General features: G+C 47.9%; 1 long non-coding RNA gene across 4 annotated transcripts; it reads right to left on the reverse strand.

Moving 5' to 3' along the window:
- Positions 1-3,051: 3,051 nt before the first annotated feature.
- LOC148002709 (uncharacterized) lies at positions 3,052-7,403 on the reverse strand. 4 transcript variants are annotated; one of them, XR_015633697.1, is made up of 3 exons: positions 7,180-7,403; positions 5,113-5,187; positions 3,052-4,485 (listed from the first exon to the last, which is right to left on the reverse strand). It is a non-coding gene; the product is annotated as an uncharacterized LOC148002709 (long non-coding RNA). The 4 variants fall into 4 exon arrangements; XR_015633698.1 differs by having other exon boundaries at positions 3,052-4,488; XR_015633696.1 differs by having other exon boundaries at positions 7,176-7,403.
- Positions 7,404-14,310: the final 6,907 nt, after the last annotated feature.

The following is a 14,310-nucleotide window of genomic DNA, read 5'->3' on the forward strand; positions in this document are numbered from 1 at the left end:
TGACTTAGGTGCTGTTGTTATCCCAGAGGAGCACTGTATTTAGCTACCTGTGGTGCACATAATACATACTTTGGGGGATGTGCTCTAACTCTCTTTAACAGCTTGGTGTGTGAACAACAAAGCATATTATCATCTCTGAGAAAGACTTTTCTGAGCATTGTACGCTGGATGTAACATTTTGTTCAATGACAGTTGTTTTAAATGCTATCTACCAGACGTATGTGTATGAGTGACAGAATCCCACGGTTTCCAGTAGACGATAACACAAGTGCTCAGTGTATAGCACCAGCTTTTCACCTGGTCAGAGGCTGCTGAGTGGGCAGCTTGTGATCTGGAAGGCATAGGGTGATGTATTTAAAGAGGGAAAAGCCCTGCCAACCGAGAATGCTATCTACAACAAAGTCCTTCATTATACTAGAGATGAAATTAAAACATTACCAGTTGGAGATGCAGCTCTTGCCTACTGTCTTAGACACTGTTGCTGTGAAGACACAACGACCAGGGCTACTCTTATAAAAGAAAGCATTTAACCAGCGGGGGCCTGCTTACGCTTTGATCTGTTATCCTTGTGGCGAGAGCGCAGAGGCACGTAGGCAGACACTGAACAGTAGCTGAGAGCTACATGTTGATCTGTAGACAGAGAGAGAGACAGAGAGAGACAGAAAGACATAGGCAGACAGAGAGAGGATATATGGAGAGATAGAGACAGAGAGAGACAGAGAGGATATATGGAGGGAGAGAGAGACAGAGAGACAGAGACAGAGACAGACAGAAAGGATATATGGAGGGAGAAAGGAAGAGAGAGAGACAAAGAGAGACAGAGAGACAAAGAGAGCACCTAGGACTGACATGGGTGCTTTTGAAACCTCAGAGCTCACTCAAGTGCGACACTTATTCCAACAAGGCCACACCTCCTAATCCTCCTATTTCTTTCAGACCCTTTCCCTGGTGGCTAAACATTCATATATATGAGCCTATGGGGGCCATTCTCATTCAAACCACAGTACCTACTATGCATAAGGTTCTAGGTTCAGTCATTAGAACCGAAAAAAAAACCCCTAAATTCAAAAAACAAAAGGAAACTAGGATATCCCCAGCTAAGCAAAAGCTGGAGACGTTTGCTCCCATTAAACAGAACGGACGAGAAATGCTGCAGGCACAGCACAGACCAACCGTGGATAAAGGGGATAAACGTAAAACTCAAGGTGCAGATTCGGCACACACACCTCAGAGTAGCTAAATCTCTAATTGGACTGTTTAACTAGAGGGCAGCCATGTCTGGTCCTGAAACCCAGCCACTACCCAGGGCCAGTGAAATCATGGATGTAGGAGGGGAATCCACAGTCACTTTACTAAACCAGCACAATCTAACTAAACTATAAGTAATTGTCCTTATACCCACAGATAAGAGTAGTCCCCATCCTGAATCAAGGAAATTCCCCATTGCAGTAGATGGAGAACACTATAGAACACTACACCCAACCACAACACAGAGTTGTGGAACCCAGCCCCAGGCGTAACAACAATTAATGAAAAAGTAGGTCATGAAAAAAAAATTGTTCAAGAGAGGGTTTCTCTGTGTAGCTCCGTGGCTGTCCTGGAACTCATTCTGTAGACCAGGCTGGCCTCCGGTTCAGAGATATGCTTGGATCTGTCTCTTGAGTGCTGGGATTAAAGGTGCATGCCACTAGTTCTGATTTTTTGATGGTGCCTGTGCTGCCACAGAACCGAGAACCGGGTGTAGGCATAGGGGATTTAACAAAAGACACAGACTCAGGTCATTCGTGCTAAGAGAATGCAAAAGCGTTACTGACGTTCACAGTATATATACCCCAAGTCCACTAGGTGGAAGCACAGTGGAAAAACAAGTTTACCCCCTCAGGAAAAAAACAAGAACAAAAAGCAGGAACTGACTTGATGGTGTTACCGCCAGGTGTTACTGCCCATCGGCCAAACAGCAAGGCCAGATGTTCCTTTCATATAAGTCTGATCATGACGCTGAATAAATATTTTTTTTCTTTTCTTTTTTCTCGGAGCTGGGGATTGAACCCAGGGCCTTGAGCTTGCTAGGCAAGCGCTCTACCGCTGAGCTAAAATTCCCAAACCCATATCTTTAAAAAAAAAAAAAAGAACAAAGGCTTCCACATGCATCAGCAAGGCTCAGCAGGGGCAAACACTGAGGGGGCCCAGGAGGGTCCGACAGCTTTTTTTTTTTTTAATCAGAAAGTGTTTAATTAATTGATGAGAGAAAGCTGGTCCAAGAACGTCAGGCAGATTCTGCGGAGTGAGAATTAGAAGCGAGGGGCTCCTTCTGGGGCCACTTGCTTCTAGGTGGGAATCTGACTTTGGGCCTGGACTCAGGAAATAGGCTGAACATTTACATTAGAGTTAAGGCAACGTTCAGAGCAGGCTCAGCTGAAGCATGTGTGTCCTTTTGTCCTGATCAACCCGATTAGCCCCAGAAAGGTGTTTACAGGACCTGATTATCACCTTGCTTGTTCCTCTACTCAGAACTGACCTTTTCATTGTGCCTGTAGTTAAAGTGATATAAAAGCAGATTGGAAAATAAAACATCGGTTTCAGCCTCAGAACTGGCTGGAGTCATGTTAAATGTTTTCTAATTGTCTTTTTTCTTTTCAATCCTCACTCCTGCCCCAGAGAACCTGTTGACTGTTGACTGCTGGCTTGGTCAGGAAAGGATGGAGGAAATAATGTAATTATAATCTTAAAAAATAAAATAATTAAAATATTTTTAGTCAGGGCTCTGTCCTAGAACTTTCTATGTAGACCAGGCTGGCTTTGAACTCACAGAGATCCACCTACCTCTGCCTCCCAAGTACTGGAATTAAGGGTGTGTGCCTCTGCTCCACCAAGTCAGTCAATAGAAGTGTTAAAGAGTTCTTCAAGTTTTGATGTTTACTAAGACGGCACTGCAGCGTCAGCTTCCTGACGTGAACACAGCTACAGAGGGAAAGCTTTCGGAGTAATTTGATTCGCAACTCCAGTTCTCATTCTTCCACAGGTATTGAAAGACAAAAGGCACAAAGGTAAGTTCACATCTATATTAATAGATAAAATTTATGTGAATTATGATTAGTAAACTCCACAATACAAAAGTGAAAGGGCAGGCAAGGCAGTGATGTAAAGAGATAACGTTTCTTATTTTAGTGTGCACTTTGTGTCGCGTGCACGCATGTGTGCTCATATGTGTGTACGCCTGTGCATGTGCACATGTGTGTATATGTGTGTACACGTGTGTGTGTGTGTGTGTGTGTGTGTGTTCCATTATCCTGCCAGGTCCAGGTTTTTCCTCAAAATCTGCATCCCGGACAGCTTCTAAGCAGCCAGTCCAGTTGCCCAACCTCAGCAACTGCTGCCTGCTGCTGCTCCTAACACCAGATCACCCCTTCCAACTTCACCTTTTATAGTAAACATAAGGGAGGAATTTTGGAGATTGGGTGCTTTCCCAGCCCATCTTCAGGGACTCAGTGCCAGCAGTGATGTCATCGCCAGTCACCAAATGCCCTTTAAAAGGTCCTCACCAGCACGGACATGTCTGTCCTTCCTCATGCTCTTGCTCTGAGATGGCCTTCTACTCCCTCTTCTTAACAAGTCTCTTGTGTGAGGTCTGTCATGTGGTGTAATCTCTGTGGCATGCCTTGGCCCCAAATTGCCAAGGCACTCTACAGCAAACCATAGCAAGGAGCCAGTTTATGACACAGGGACTTACTATGTTAACACCCAGAAGCAGCAGAAGGGGAGAATTTCGGTTGGCAAACAAATGTTCTCTCCCTCTTTCTTATCTTATATACTATATTATGTATGATCTATATCTCTTTATCTATCTCCATTTCTATCTCTACATCGAGACAAGGTTTCTCTGTGTAGCCCTGGCTGTCCTGGAACTTGCTCTGTAGACCAGGCGGGCCTCTGCCTCCAGTGTGCTGGTTTGATTAAAGGTGTGTGCTGCCATATGTGGCAGTAATTCTGCTTTTTAACAGGGAGTTATGATCCTGGAGGAACTTGAAGACCAGCATGTACTTTAGATGCTAGTAGGCACCGCAGACAGCCATTCGTCCCTTCTGCCAGTGGTAAGAGAAATGGCTCCTTTGGTAGAGGGAAACCGTCTCTTCATAAATTGCTGAGGAACGCTGGCTTTTAACTGACAAGAGTTTGGGGAAATGGAGTTTTCTTCGGACCTGACATTCTAGCCGTCTGTTAATGATAAGGGTAATGTAATCTCTTCTGTAGCTGCTTCTTGGTTGAAATTAGGGTGTTGTGGTTGGGGGGTGAGGGTGGGCTCAGGAAGGCTGATCCGGCGACATGCTGGGGACACCTGGCTCACTGACCACCTTGGGAAGTGCAGGCTGCTTTGGGGCAGCCTGGAATATTGCAGAAGTATCTGGTTTGCATCAGTTTTCGGTAAGTCCAGGGATCACTGGTTTCACAGGACTGGTGATCTGCAGGCCAAGGTTGATCGAAAATCTGCTGAAACAGATATAGAGTAGGAGCAGAAGATAAAGTTTAAGGGAAAATCTTACACTTGAAACTTCCAGGCTTGTAGTCTTGGTATTTGGAGCAATGAGAAGAGTTCCAAGACCAGGGGAAGGAAAGAGCGCACCCTCAGGACCCCAGGAACTCTGCCTTTGAAGCCCACTGACCTCATGCCTATTTCCAGCTAGACTGACCCAACATGGAGGTGGGTCAGGGAATGTCTGTTGCGAGCCCACCATCAGGGAGAGGTGGGAGGCTTCAGCTCTTGACGGACAGGAGTACTTATCTGGAGTCTGACCTGTGACAGTGGATCCAAGTTGCAACTCCCTGAAGCTTACACAAATTTTTAAAAAATCGTGAAAAGACAAAGGAATATTTTCACATGGAAACCTGCTTTGTGAATTTTAAGCTGCCCGAGTCTGTGAGGCCTGATTTCTTCATATGAAATGGACTGACAGGTGGCTGCAGTCTTTGGTGGAGGATCTACATGCTACTTGCTGTTGCTAAACTGATAAAGCTACAGGTAGGTACCAGTCACCATCAGAGACCAGAGAAGGATACACGTGAGCAGAAAGTAATCCTCTGGCCTCTGTATCAGTGCAAATGACAGAAACTTACCTGTTACCTGGATGGTTATCCTAGGATCCTCGACGATGGTGCCAAGATGGTTTCACGGGGGTCTGAGGTCAGGGCCTACCTTGGTGAGGAAAAAAAGGGGCAGTCAATTCTCCAGTGTCTAAGCCTGTGCAGTTTGGACAGAGTCCTGGCAGAGGGTGAGGCCTGGGGCAGTTCTGTGCCCAGTGGTTAGTAGTACCACAATCCAGGTGGGTGGTGGTCTGTGCCCTGCCATATTCTTTGGGGAAGATCTTAGGACTAACTCTAGGAGCTGGCAGCTCTGTCTATCATGGGGGGGGGCTTTTGCATTATGCAACTGGCCCCCAGAGACTCTCGAGTTTGAAGGCTTGGCTCATAGGGGGAGGTATTGTAGAAGGTGTGGCCTTGTTGGAGGGGCAGGCTTTGGGCAAGGCAGATGCCCTAGCTAGGTCTGCCTTGATTCAGATCAGTAGAACTCTCAGCTCCTTCTTCTTCAGACGCCATATCTAAATGTGGTCCTCCACACCTCCCAGCATGCTGATAGTGGACAAAACCTCTGAGACTGTAAGGCAGCCCCGATGACAAGTTCTCTGTCCCTTATAGGAGCTGCTGTGGTGACGTGTCTCTTAGCATCAATGAAGCCCTAAGACCAGGTGGCAGGTTCTTGTTTACAAGACTAGGATTTCATAGTTTTATCCCTGTCAAGTTTTAGCCTTAAAGTTTTAATATGAGGGCTGGAGAGATGGCTCAGTGGTTAAGAGAACTGACTGCTCTTCCAGAGGTCCTGAGTTCAAATCCCAGCAACCACACAGTGGCTCACAACCATCTGTAATGGGATCTGATGCCCTCTTCTGGTGTGTCTGAAGACAGCTACAGTGTACTCATATAAATAAAATTAAAAAAAAATTTTAAGATGAAGGTTTAAATCAAGGTCCTTTAGCACCAAAATAAAATCTTAAGCCACAAATACAGCCCACAGAGAGACTGAGAACCTTACTTTCCTGATCCTTGTAGGGTATGTGAACCATGCCACCAGAAGAATTGGCACAGAATGGGTGAGGTAGATTATGTCCAAACCCTGGCAGAAGTGGGGGCTAACCCCCTCCCTATTTCTGTGCCTGCCTCAGAGCATATAACACAAAGACCTCCAACCAGGTGGTCACAAGTAGTCAGTCACATAGCACAGCTCCTGGAATTCTTCTCCATGCAAACAAGGCATCTGAGTAGTCTTAGCCTTCAGCCAATGATTTCTCTCCCTGGATATTCTCATGCCTTTCCAAAACTACATAACTCTTGGTTCACCCTAAATAACGAAATATGAACAAGCTAAGAACATATCAGAGGGATGCAGCGTTAAAGATGGTTGAAGAGGGCCTTAGCCTGAAAGAGGTGTAACGCCAAGATTCTTCAAGGCCTTCTCTCTCCTCCCCATTCCCCTCTTCTCCCACCAGCAGTTTCTCTCAGCCGGACCAGGATCCTGCTCTTCCTGGGATCCTGCTAGTCCTGGGATCCACTTCCCCCTTCCGGCATCCCAGGCAGTGGCATCTGAAGCCCTGGAGAGGGAGGACTGCAGACCCCACCTGTTCCGCACTTTGCCCTGTCCTCTCTACCTGGTGGGTGGCGTCCAGACACCCCAGAGGAGAGGGGGAACCAGGAACCACAGATCCTTTTACAGTGCAACATTATAGAAACATCACATTTTTGTCTAACTAAATTTATCTAAATAAGTAAAGCTTAACAAAGTTAGCAAAGGCAAAGAGGTTGGACGAATATTTTCAAATTAGTTTGTACCAGCCTGAATAGTCCTTAGGACTTCTTAAACCTCATTTATCAACCATACCTTATCCTTATCTAAAATGTTAGAAGCCTGGCATTGAACACAGTCAGCAAGGACATAAGTGGCTGGACACACATTTTAAAGTCAGTTTCTGTTAACCTGAGTAGACCTTTATTACCTTAGGAATTTATAAACCTAATTAAGCATACCTTAATCAAACACACGCTAATCCAGACCTGTAATCTACATAAGCTTCACCTAGTGGGTCTACCCAGAAGTATTCACCCCCTCCCCCTTGTTTCCTTGTTACCCACCTGTCACTCCTTTCTGCTTGTCCTCTATAGGTACAGACATTCTGTCTGGCTCCTGAGTGGTCCGGGAGCCTTGAGGGGCGTGTCAGATCTAGCTGTCTAGTTGTGCCTTCTGTTGCCTGGGTCGCGCCTGGCAGGCCATGCTTCTGGGAGATGCCAGCGGCCTGATACAAATAGACTCTTTCACAGGCTCAGAAAGGCAACGTGCGGTGCTTTCCCATGTCTGCAGCTAGGTCCAGATCCGGCAAGGAAGATGCTTGCTGGCTTGTTGCGCGCCACCTGGCGGCCATTTCCAGCTACTTCCGCATCCCAGATTTCTGTTTGGATTCTTTTACTGGAGCACAGGGACATACAGGAACCTGGCTCCTGCTTCCAGACAGTGACATTCTGCAGGTGACTGAAGCCTTGATTCCTCTCTGTCTTGTGACTTCACTGCCCCCAAGAAATGGCCAGATGTTTCAGAAAACACACCTGGCACCATCCCCCAGAAAGAGCATTAGGAAGAGCGAAACCTGAGTGGCGAGAGCTCCAGCTTCGGTACCAGGTCAGGACCAAGTGGCACTCCTGAGTCTCTGTGAACCTGTTCCTTGTTATGGATAAGCACGGATTAGCATCTTTCTGCGGGGCGATCTTCCTCTTCTGCAGATCAGTCCCCGTCTGAGCATGCTCAGGGGTCTCTGGATGGCTGCGCATCCCAGAGCAGCGCTGAGATTTGCGGGTGGCATTAGAAAACTCCAAGGGCTGAAAGCTGACTTTTATCATCTTTAGTCTGACATTTTTGGATACATTTTTGAGTTTTTTGTGACTGCCGTTAAGTAGAAGTAGGGAGTGGGTGAACCCTTGGCAGTTACTGTAAATCACAGGTTCATTTCAGACCTGCTCCTGGCCTTCCTTCTGGGGCGTCTCAACTTCGCTCCTCTGTCCTCACGACTCGCGTGGCACTGTTCCCTCTCATCATCCGGTCCACCTTCTGGAACACTACCAAAGCAGTCCCCAGGAAGCCTTTAAGGAGGATTGGCCTGCAGATGCCCACTTCCTATATAGGAAGCCCTGCTTCCTCCAAGTCCGTGTGGTTCATTGCCCCACTTTGAGACATGGGAAAATTTCCCAGAGATACTCCAGCAAGGACAGCAACCTAGATTGTACCCCTTGACATAACTCAAGGGATTTGTGGTAGGAACCTAAGGCTTGAATCTATGCCTAGATTGTGCACCACAGGCTAAAGGTTGTTTTCTAAGCATCTGAATCTTGCTGGTGACCTCCACGGGCTGTCCTCACAAACATGGCAGGATTGAATGCAATCTGTATTTTGGCCACAGAACCAGTAGGGAACTAGAGGCCTCCACAGGGAACTCAGAGAACCCCACTAGGCAGTGTCTAGTCCATGGAGACACGAGGACCACCCTGTGCTTTGTGGACTGGAATTCCTTGCAGAAGGAAGAAGTGAAGGACCCGATGGACACCTTCTATAGGCATAGTGGTGATTGCCAATCACGTGGCTGCATATATGAGCTGCTGGTACCCTTTGCTAGCCTCGCCGATGTCTTCGGTGAGATCCCGCCCCAGCCACTACACCACAGACCTCTGTCCTTGCTTGCTGACTTTGGAAAATGAGAACGCTGTGCGAAAGCCAGTGGCTCCAGGAGAGCTTCCGAAGGTCCTCTGAAGGCCGGGATTGCCCCGGGTCCAGGCTGCTAAGGATGAGCATGATAACTGTGAGCAGAGCCTAGCATCTCAACTCTGGAGAAGTCAGATGGAGCATGTGGAGCTTGAAAACAGCCTTCCTTACGTAGAGCGTTCAAGCCAGCCTTGTCTACGTATGACACCAGTACCCAAAACACCAACCAACCAGCCAACCAGCCAACCAGCCAACCAGCCAACCGCAAAACCAGCTAACACAGCAAATCAAACCCCCACCCGACCACAAAACCTGCCCCACTTCCTTACTTCTTCCTTTCTCTTCATTGCTTCTTTCCTTCTAACGAGAGAGTCACACCAAGCTGCAAATTTCATAGAAGAGATTTATTGGAGGGTCCAGGATATGGAGGGATGAGTCCAGGGGTGACTGCCTTCTGCTCCCAGGAGCAGACTGCAAGGCAGGGACAAAGGGCAGGGCTTATATCAGACATTTTAGGGGGAGAAGCTTTTCAAGGCAGAGATTTCCAGATTGAGGATTGGTGAGATTTCAAGTCCTGAGTTTGGGGAGCTCAGGGATTGATGGCCTTTTTTTTTTTTTTCCATCTCCTTTCCCCTGCATCCGGCCCATGAGTTGGGATAGGGAATCCTTCCTGGCCACAGATGGCTTTTGGGAACTGCTTAGGGAGGCTGAAGAGAAGGTGCTGCCACTGTGGACAGCTCCTGAGGTGGTATTTCACAAAGGGCCCATGCTGAAGCAGGAAAAGAGATACTTGTGGCTAGCTTCAGGCTGAGGTATTGTAATGCCACCATTTTGACGGCTCCTTTTGGGGCATCTTTTTTTTTTTTAAAGATGTATTCATTTATTATATATGAGTACACTGTAGTTGTCTTCAGACACACCAGAAGAGGGCATCGAATCTCTTTACAGATGGTTGTGAGCCACCATGTGGTTGCTGGGAATTGAACTCAGGACCTCTGGAAGAGCAGTCGGTGCTCTTAACCACTGAGCCATCTCTCCAGCCCCCTTTTGGGGCATCTTACTAAGGCCTTAGGCTACCACTTTGATGGCTTTGTGGCTCCTGGCTTAGGGACCACATTGATTCCAACCCTTCCATACAACGACTTACCCTCAGCTGGATTGGCCCGCTGTGTGCATTGGTGTTCTGAGTACTTTTAAAGCAAAGGTTGCTGTTTTTGTTCTTGTCTTTCTCAGTGACATGGTGGAGGTGCTAATCTAGGCTCATTTACAGAAGTTACATTTATAGGAGTTACATATACGGAAGGTTAGAGTCCAGGATAGCAGGGCAAAGACATGCTGACAGGAAGAGCTGACGTTTGCATCTTGATTTACACGCAGGAGGCAGAGAGCACCTCACCAAATGAGAGAAGAAGCAGAATGCTTGGAGTGGAGCAGGGACATGTGACAGCACCTCAGAGAGCAGGGTGAGCAGGACCAGGGACCTGGAGTTCTGGTTTTCAGCAGTTCCCTCCAGCTGTGGCTCAGTGGCTCAAAGGAGTGGTGTGGCAATGTCCTGCCTTGACAGTCTCTAGGGCAGGCACACTGTTCTTCCTCACAGGAAGGTATTAATGCCAGCCTGAAAATGGTGGCAGTTGTGTTAGCTAGCAGACCCCTGTGGCTCCTAGCTTCCTCCTCTGCCCTTCCCTCAGTCCCTCTACCTGTCCCTCCCTCCCTTCTTTCCAATTTCTTCCTCTTTAGGTTTCTCCACCATGTTTTTGCTCCTCTGAGCTATCCCTCTTAATGAAGGCACAGTCATGCACTCCCTCCCACTTGCCCTCCCAGCTCAAGCCTAATCACCCTCACGGCTGTGGAGGCTCCCTCTCCTAATAAAGCTTGGATAGGAAAAATTCAGTTTCCTTCTTCAGCAAACCGCCAACCTACATTTCTCAGCTCCATAATGATTTCTAGAAGAAAGCCACACCCATGCTCAAGATCCTATAAGGCTGTTTGATGGATTGTGACTGTGGTGAGTTTTGGAATATTGTGAATCTCAAGCTAAATTATCTTGTGCTATCTTTAGGTCCCTTAATGTCCACTCATTGCCACCTCTCCTAACCTAACATTCTTGTCACTGCCACATGAAACACCTTGGGATGTACTAACAAGCTCCCAGCAATCCAAAGGGTAAGAATGTTACTGCGTGGTGTCTGAAACCCACAGGGATTTCCCTGCTTCACTTTAGTCTATCTACTTAGTGCTTCACTGGTGTACTTGGAGAATGCATTGATCTACAGTTTTATTAGGGTTTCTATTGCTATAACAAAACAGTGACCAAATTATAAAAGAAAGTATCTCCTTGGAGTTACACTTACAGAAGGTTAGAGTCCAGGATAGCAGGGCAAAGACATGCTGACAGGAAGAGCTGACAGCTTGCGTCTTGATCTGCAAGCAGTGGGCAGAGAGCACACTGGGGATGGTGCGAGTCTTTTGAAACCTCAAATCAGTCCCCAGTGACACACCCCTTCCGAGACCCTAATCCTTCCCAAACAATTCCATTCTCATCCAAATCTCCACACTGGCTCCCTTTTACACTGTAACAACTTCGCAAAGCCATTTTCATATCCGGGGTGATCTGTGTTCCTAGGACATGGTCGCTCATATTTGACCTCAGGAAAAAAGATCCCTTACTCTCTTAGAAGTGAGAGCTGTGGGGCTGGGGATTTAGCTCAGTGGTAGAGCGCTTACCTAGGAAGCGCAAGGCCCGGGGTTCGGTCCCCAGCTCCGAAAAAAAGAACCAAAAAAAAAAAAAAAAAAAAAAAAGAAGTGAGAGCTGTGTTTTGTGGTGCCAACATGTGACACAACCTTTATCCTCTGGCCTAGTCCCTAGGGCTACAGCCAGAGTATTTAGAGGTCTCCACTGCAAGCTGTCTCCGCACACCCGAGATCCTTCTGCAACCTTCCTGAAGTTAAGATCTGCCAAAACAATCCAGTCCTGTCCCTGGCTTTGGCTGGCTATCAGAGTGAGGCAATGGGCCCAGTGTCTCATGATGGGGACAGAAAGGGCTGGGGCCCTGGTGGCATCTGGAGGGGGAAGTTGTCTTGGGAAAGAGAGTTCACAGTTTTGACAACTTGTCAGACCAACCTAAGGGACACACCCTGAACCAGCAAACAGACACATTTGACCAGTCCTGCTCAGTCATGCGTGCCTCTTGATTTTCTATTCAAACCGTTCACTTCCCATGTCCCAGAAGACAGACATGGCCCCTTTTACCATCAGGGTCACATTACATAAACCACTGCTTCTCGATTCTTCTTGACTCTTCAATTGGTCCACTGAGGACAGAAGGCAGAGCCTAGCTTGGCAGTGCTGTCAGGACCCAGGTTCTGACCCAACACCTCACGCTGCGCAGCTTGTGTGACCCTGTGGGGCAGGCTCGCAGGTCCTGCCTCAGCCTCTAGGCGAGGGCCTGCTCATATACACCCCAGTGCAGGTCTATAGTGGGGGAAACCCCGGGCTTAAAACAATACAAAAACTGTTTGCTGCCGGTGGTGCTTGGAGATTTAAGAAGCTTCTCAGATTCTGCTTTTCCATCCTGAGAAAGGAGAGCTCAGCAATTCTTCCCCGTCTCTACACTCATAAGGGCAGTGGGAGCCATAGACTGAGGCCGGCCGTGCCACCTAAAATAAGAAACGAATCCTTGGTGGTGTCTACACAAGAGTGGGTCTGGTTTACCCTGAGCTATCCTGATCTATCCTGATCTCTCCTTCCAGGGCTGTCCTCTCTATTGGACAACATGCCAGATGCGGACATGAGGAACTTTCGTGTTAATCTTCTACAGGAATCTAACGAGGGAGCAAATGGTTTCTCCGGTCATGTTTCTCTGGTCCTGTTGACTCAGAACAGAGCACAGAGCCACAATCAGGTATTACTGACCTTTCCCTGTGGGTGTGGGAGGGGCACTGCTTCAATGTCTCACTGCTTCCAGCAAATTGACTGCCACACCTCAAGCAAGTATTCACCGTTCAGAGCCCAGATGGGCCGTGGAGGAAAGAATACATAGAGAAAAAATAAACACAGAGAACAAAGCCCAGTAGGATTGCTCCACACTGTAGCCTTTCACTTCAGGTGTTAGTGTTATTCTGTGCATGTGGATGTCTTGTCTGTATGCACATTAGCTCATTACCTGCATGCCTGGTGCTCAGTGGTGTCAGATCTCCTGGAACTGGAGTTGCGGACAGCTGTGAACCGCCATAAGGGTGCTTGGAGTTGAACCCGGATCCTCTGGAAGAGCGGTGCACACACAGCACCACAGCACTGCTGAACCTTCTCTCCAGCTCCCAGGCTGCTTTGTTTAAAGGTCAGTTTGTTCAGAACAGGCTGGGCTCACAGCATGTGAGGAGCAGATTGAGTATAGCTGTGAATGACCTCAAAGCACTCTGTAAACTCAGTACGGGTTGAGTGGGGTCTGATTTATAAAGACAAGCCTCAAACCAACACCGTTTCTCAGAAAGCAGAAGTCAATCCTGTCAGGTCATCACCTGACGTTGTTCCTCAAGGCAACACCTCAGATCAGGCAGCGGTTTCCAAGTCTCCACGCCTCTCATGAAGGCTAATGCACGTGTGGGAGAACATTTCTGTCAGCACTGAAGTCACAAGGCCCATTCTGTCCGGAGAGTTGATAACCTTAAAAGTGTAGAGGAAGTCCCCATGATGCTAAGGGTGGCAGTGTGGCCAGACTGTGTCCCTTGGCCAGATACCAACGGCGGCTCAACCTCACAACCTTCTTAGCTGCTCGCCAATCCTTAGGAACAGATGGGGCACCCATGCCTTGTGGTAGTACAGATCATTCACCTAGTGTAGCCCACCTCCCGCAGCTCTGCCTGGGGCACTAGGTTAGGCTCCATCCTACGCTGACCAGACAACCGCAGCAAAGAAAAAAAAACATAAAAGAGACCACAAGGTGGCGCTCCAATGCAGACCAAAACTCCAGCTTCAGGCTCTGGATCACTGCTCGCCAACTACCTTACTCACCGCCATCGGGATAAAGCTGCCTAGTTTACTCAAGTCGTCCCTGTCTTTCGGGAAATTTTCATAAGCTCCATCTGCTTTCTGGAGACCTCCCTAGGATAGATTTTCACGTATCTCAACCCCCCTCTGTTCATCTTTGTGGAAAAGTGTTATGATTTGACCATTTCTGTTTCTATGTGCTTGTGAAGGTCTCCATATGCATGTAGAAATAGCTCTTGACAATGGGGCTGGGGTGTAGCTCCGTTGGTAGAACTGAGCGGCTAACAATCACGCGGCCTTGGGTTGGACATCCAGCACGGAATAAGACCAGGTAGAGAGGCACAAGCCTGTAAGCCCAGCACTCTGGGGGGGTGGGGGGGTGGAGGTGGGAGGTTCAGAAGTTCAAGGTCTTCCTCAGTTATATAAGCCAGACTGGGATGCCTGAAACCTGTCTCAAACAAGCAGGGCTGGAGACGCTGCCCAGCAGTTAAAAGCAGGAGCTGCTTCCTGGGGAGGACCAGAGTTTGAC

Source organism: Rattus norvegicus, chromosome 11, assembly GCF_021556685.1.
Source record: "Rattus norvegicus strain SHRSP/BbbUtx chromosome 11, alternate assembly SHRSP_T2T, whole genome shotgun sequence".
NCBI lineage: Eukaryota > Metazoa > Chordata > Mammalia > Rodentia > Muridae > Rattus > Rattus norvegicus.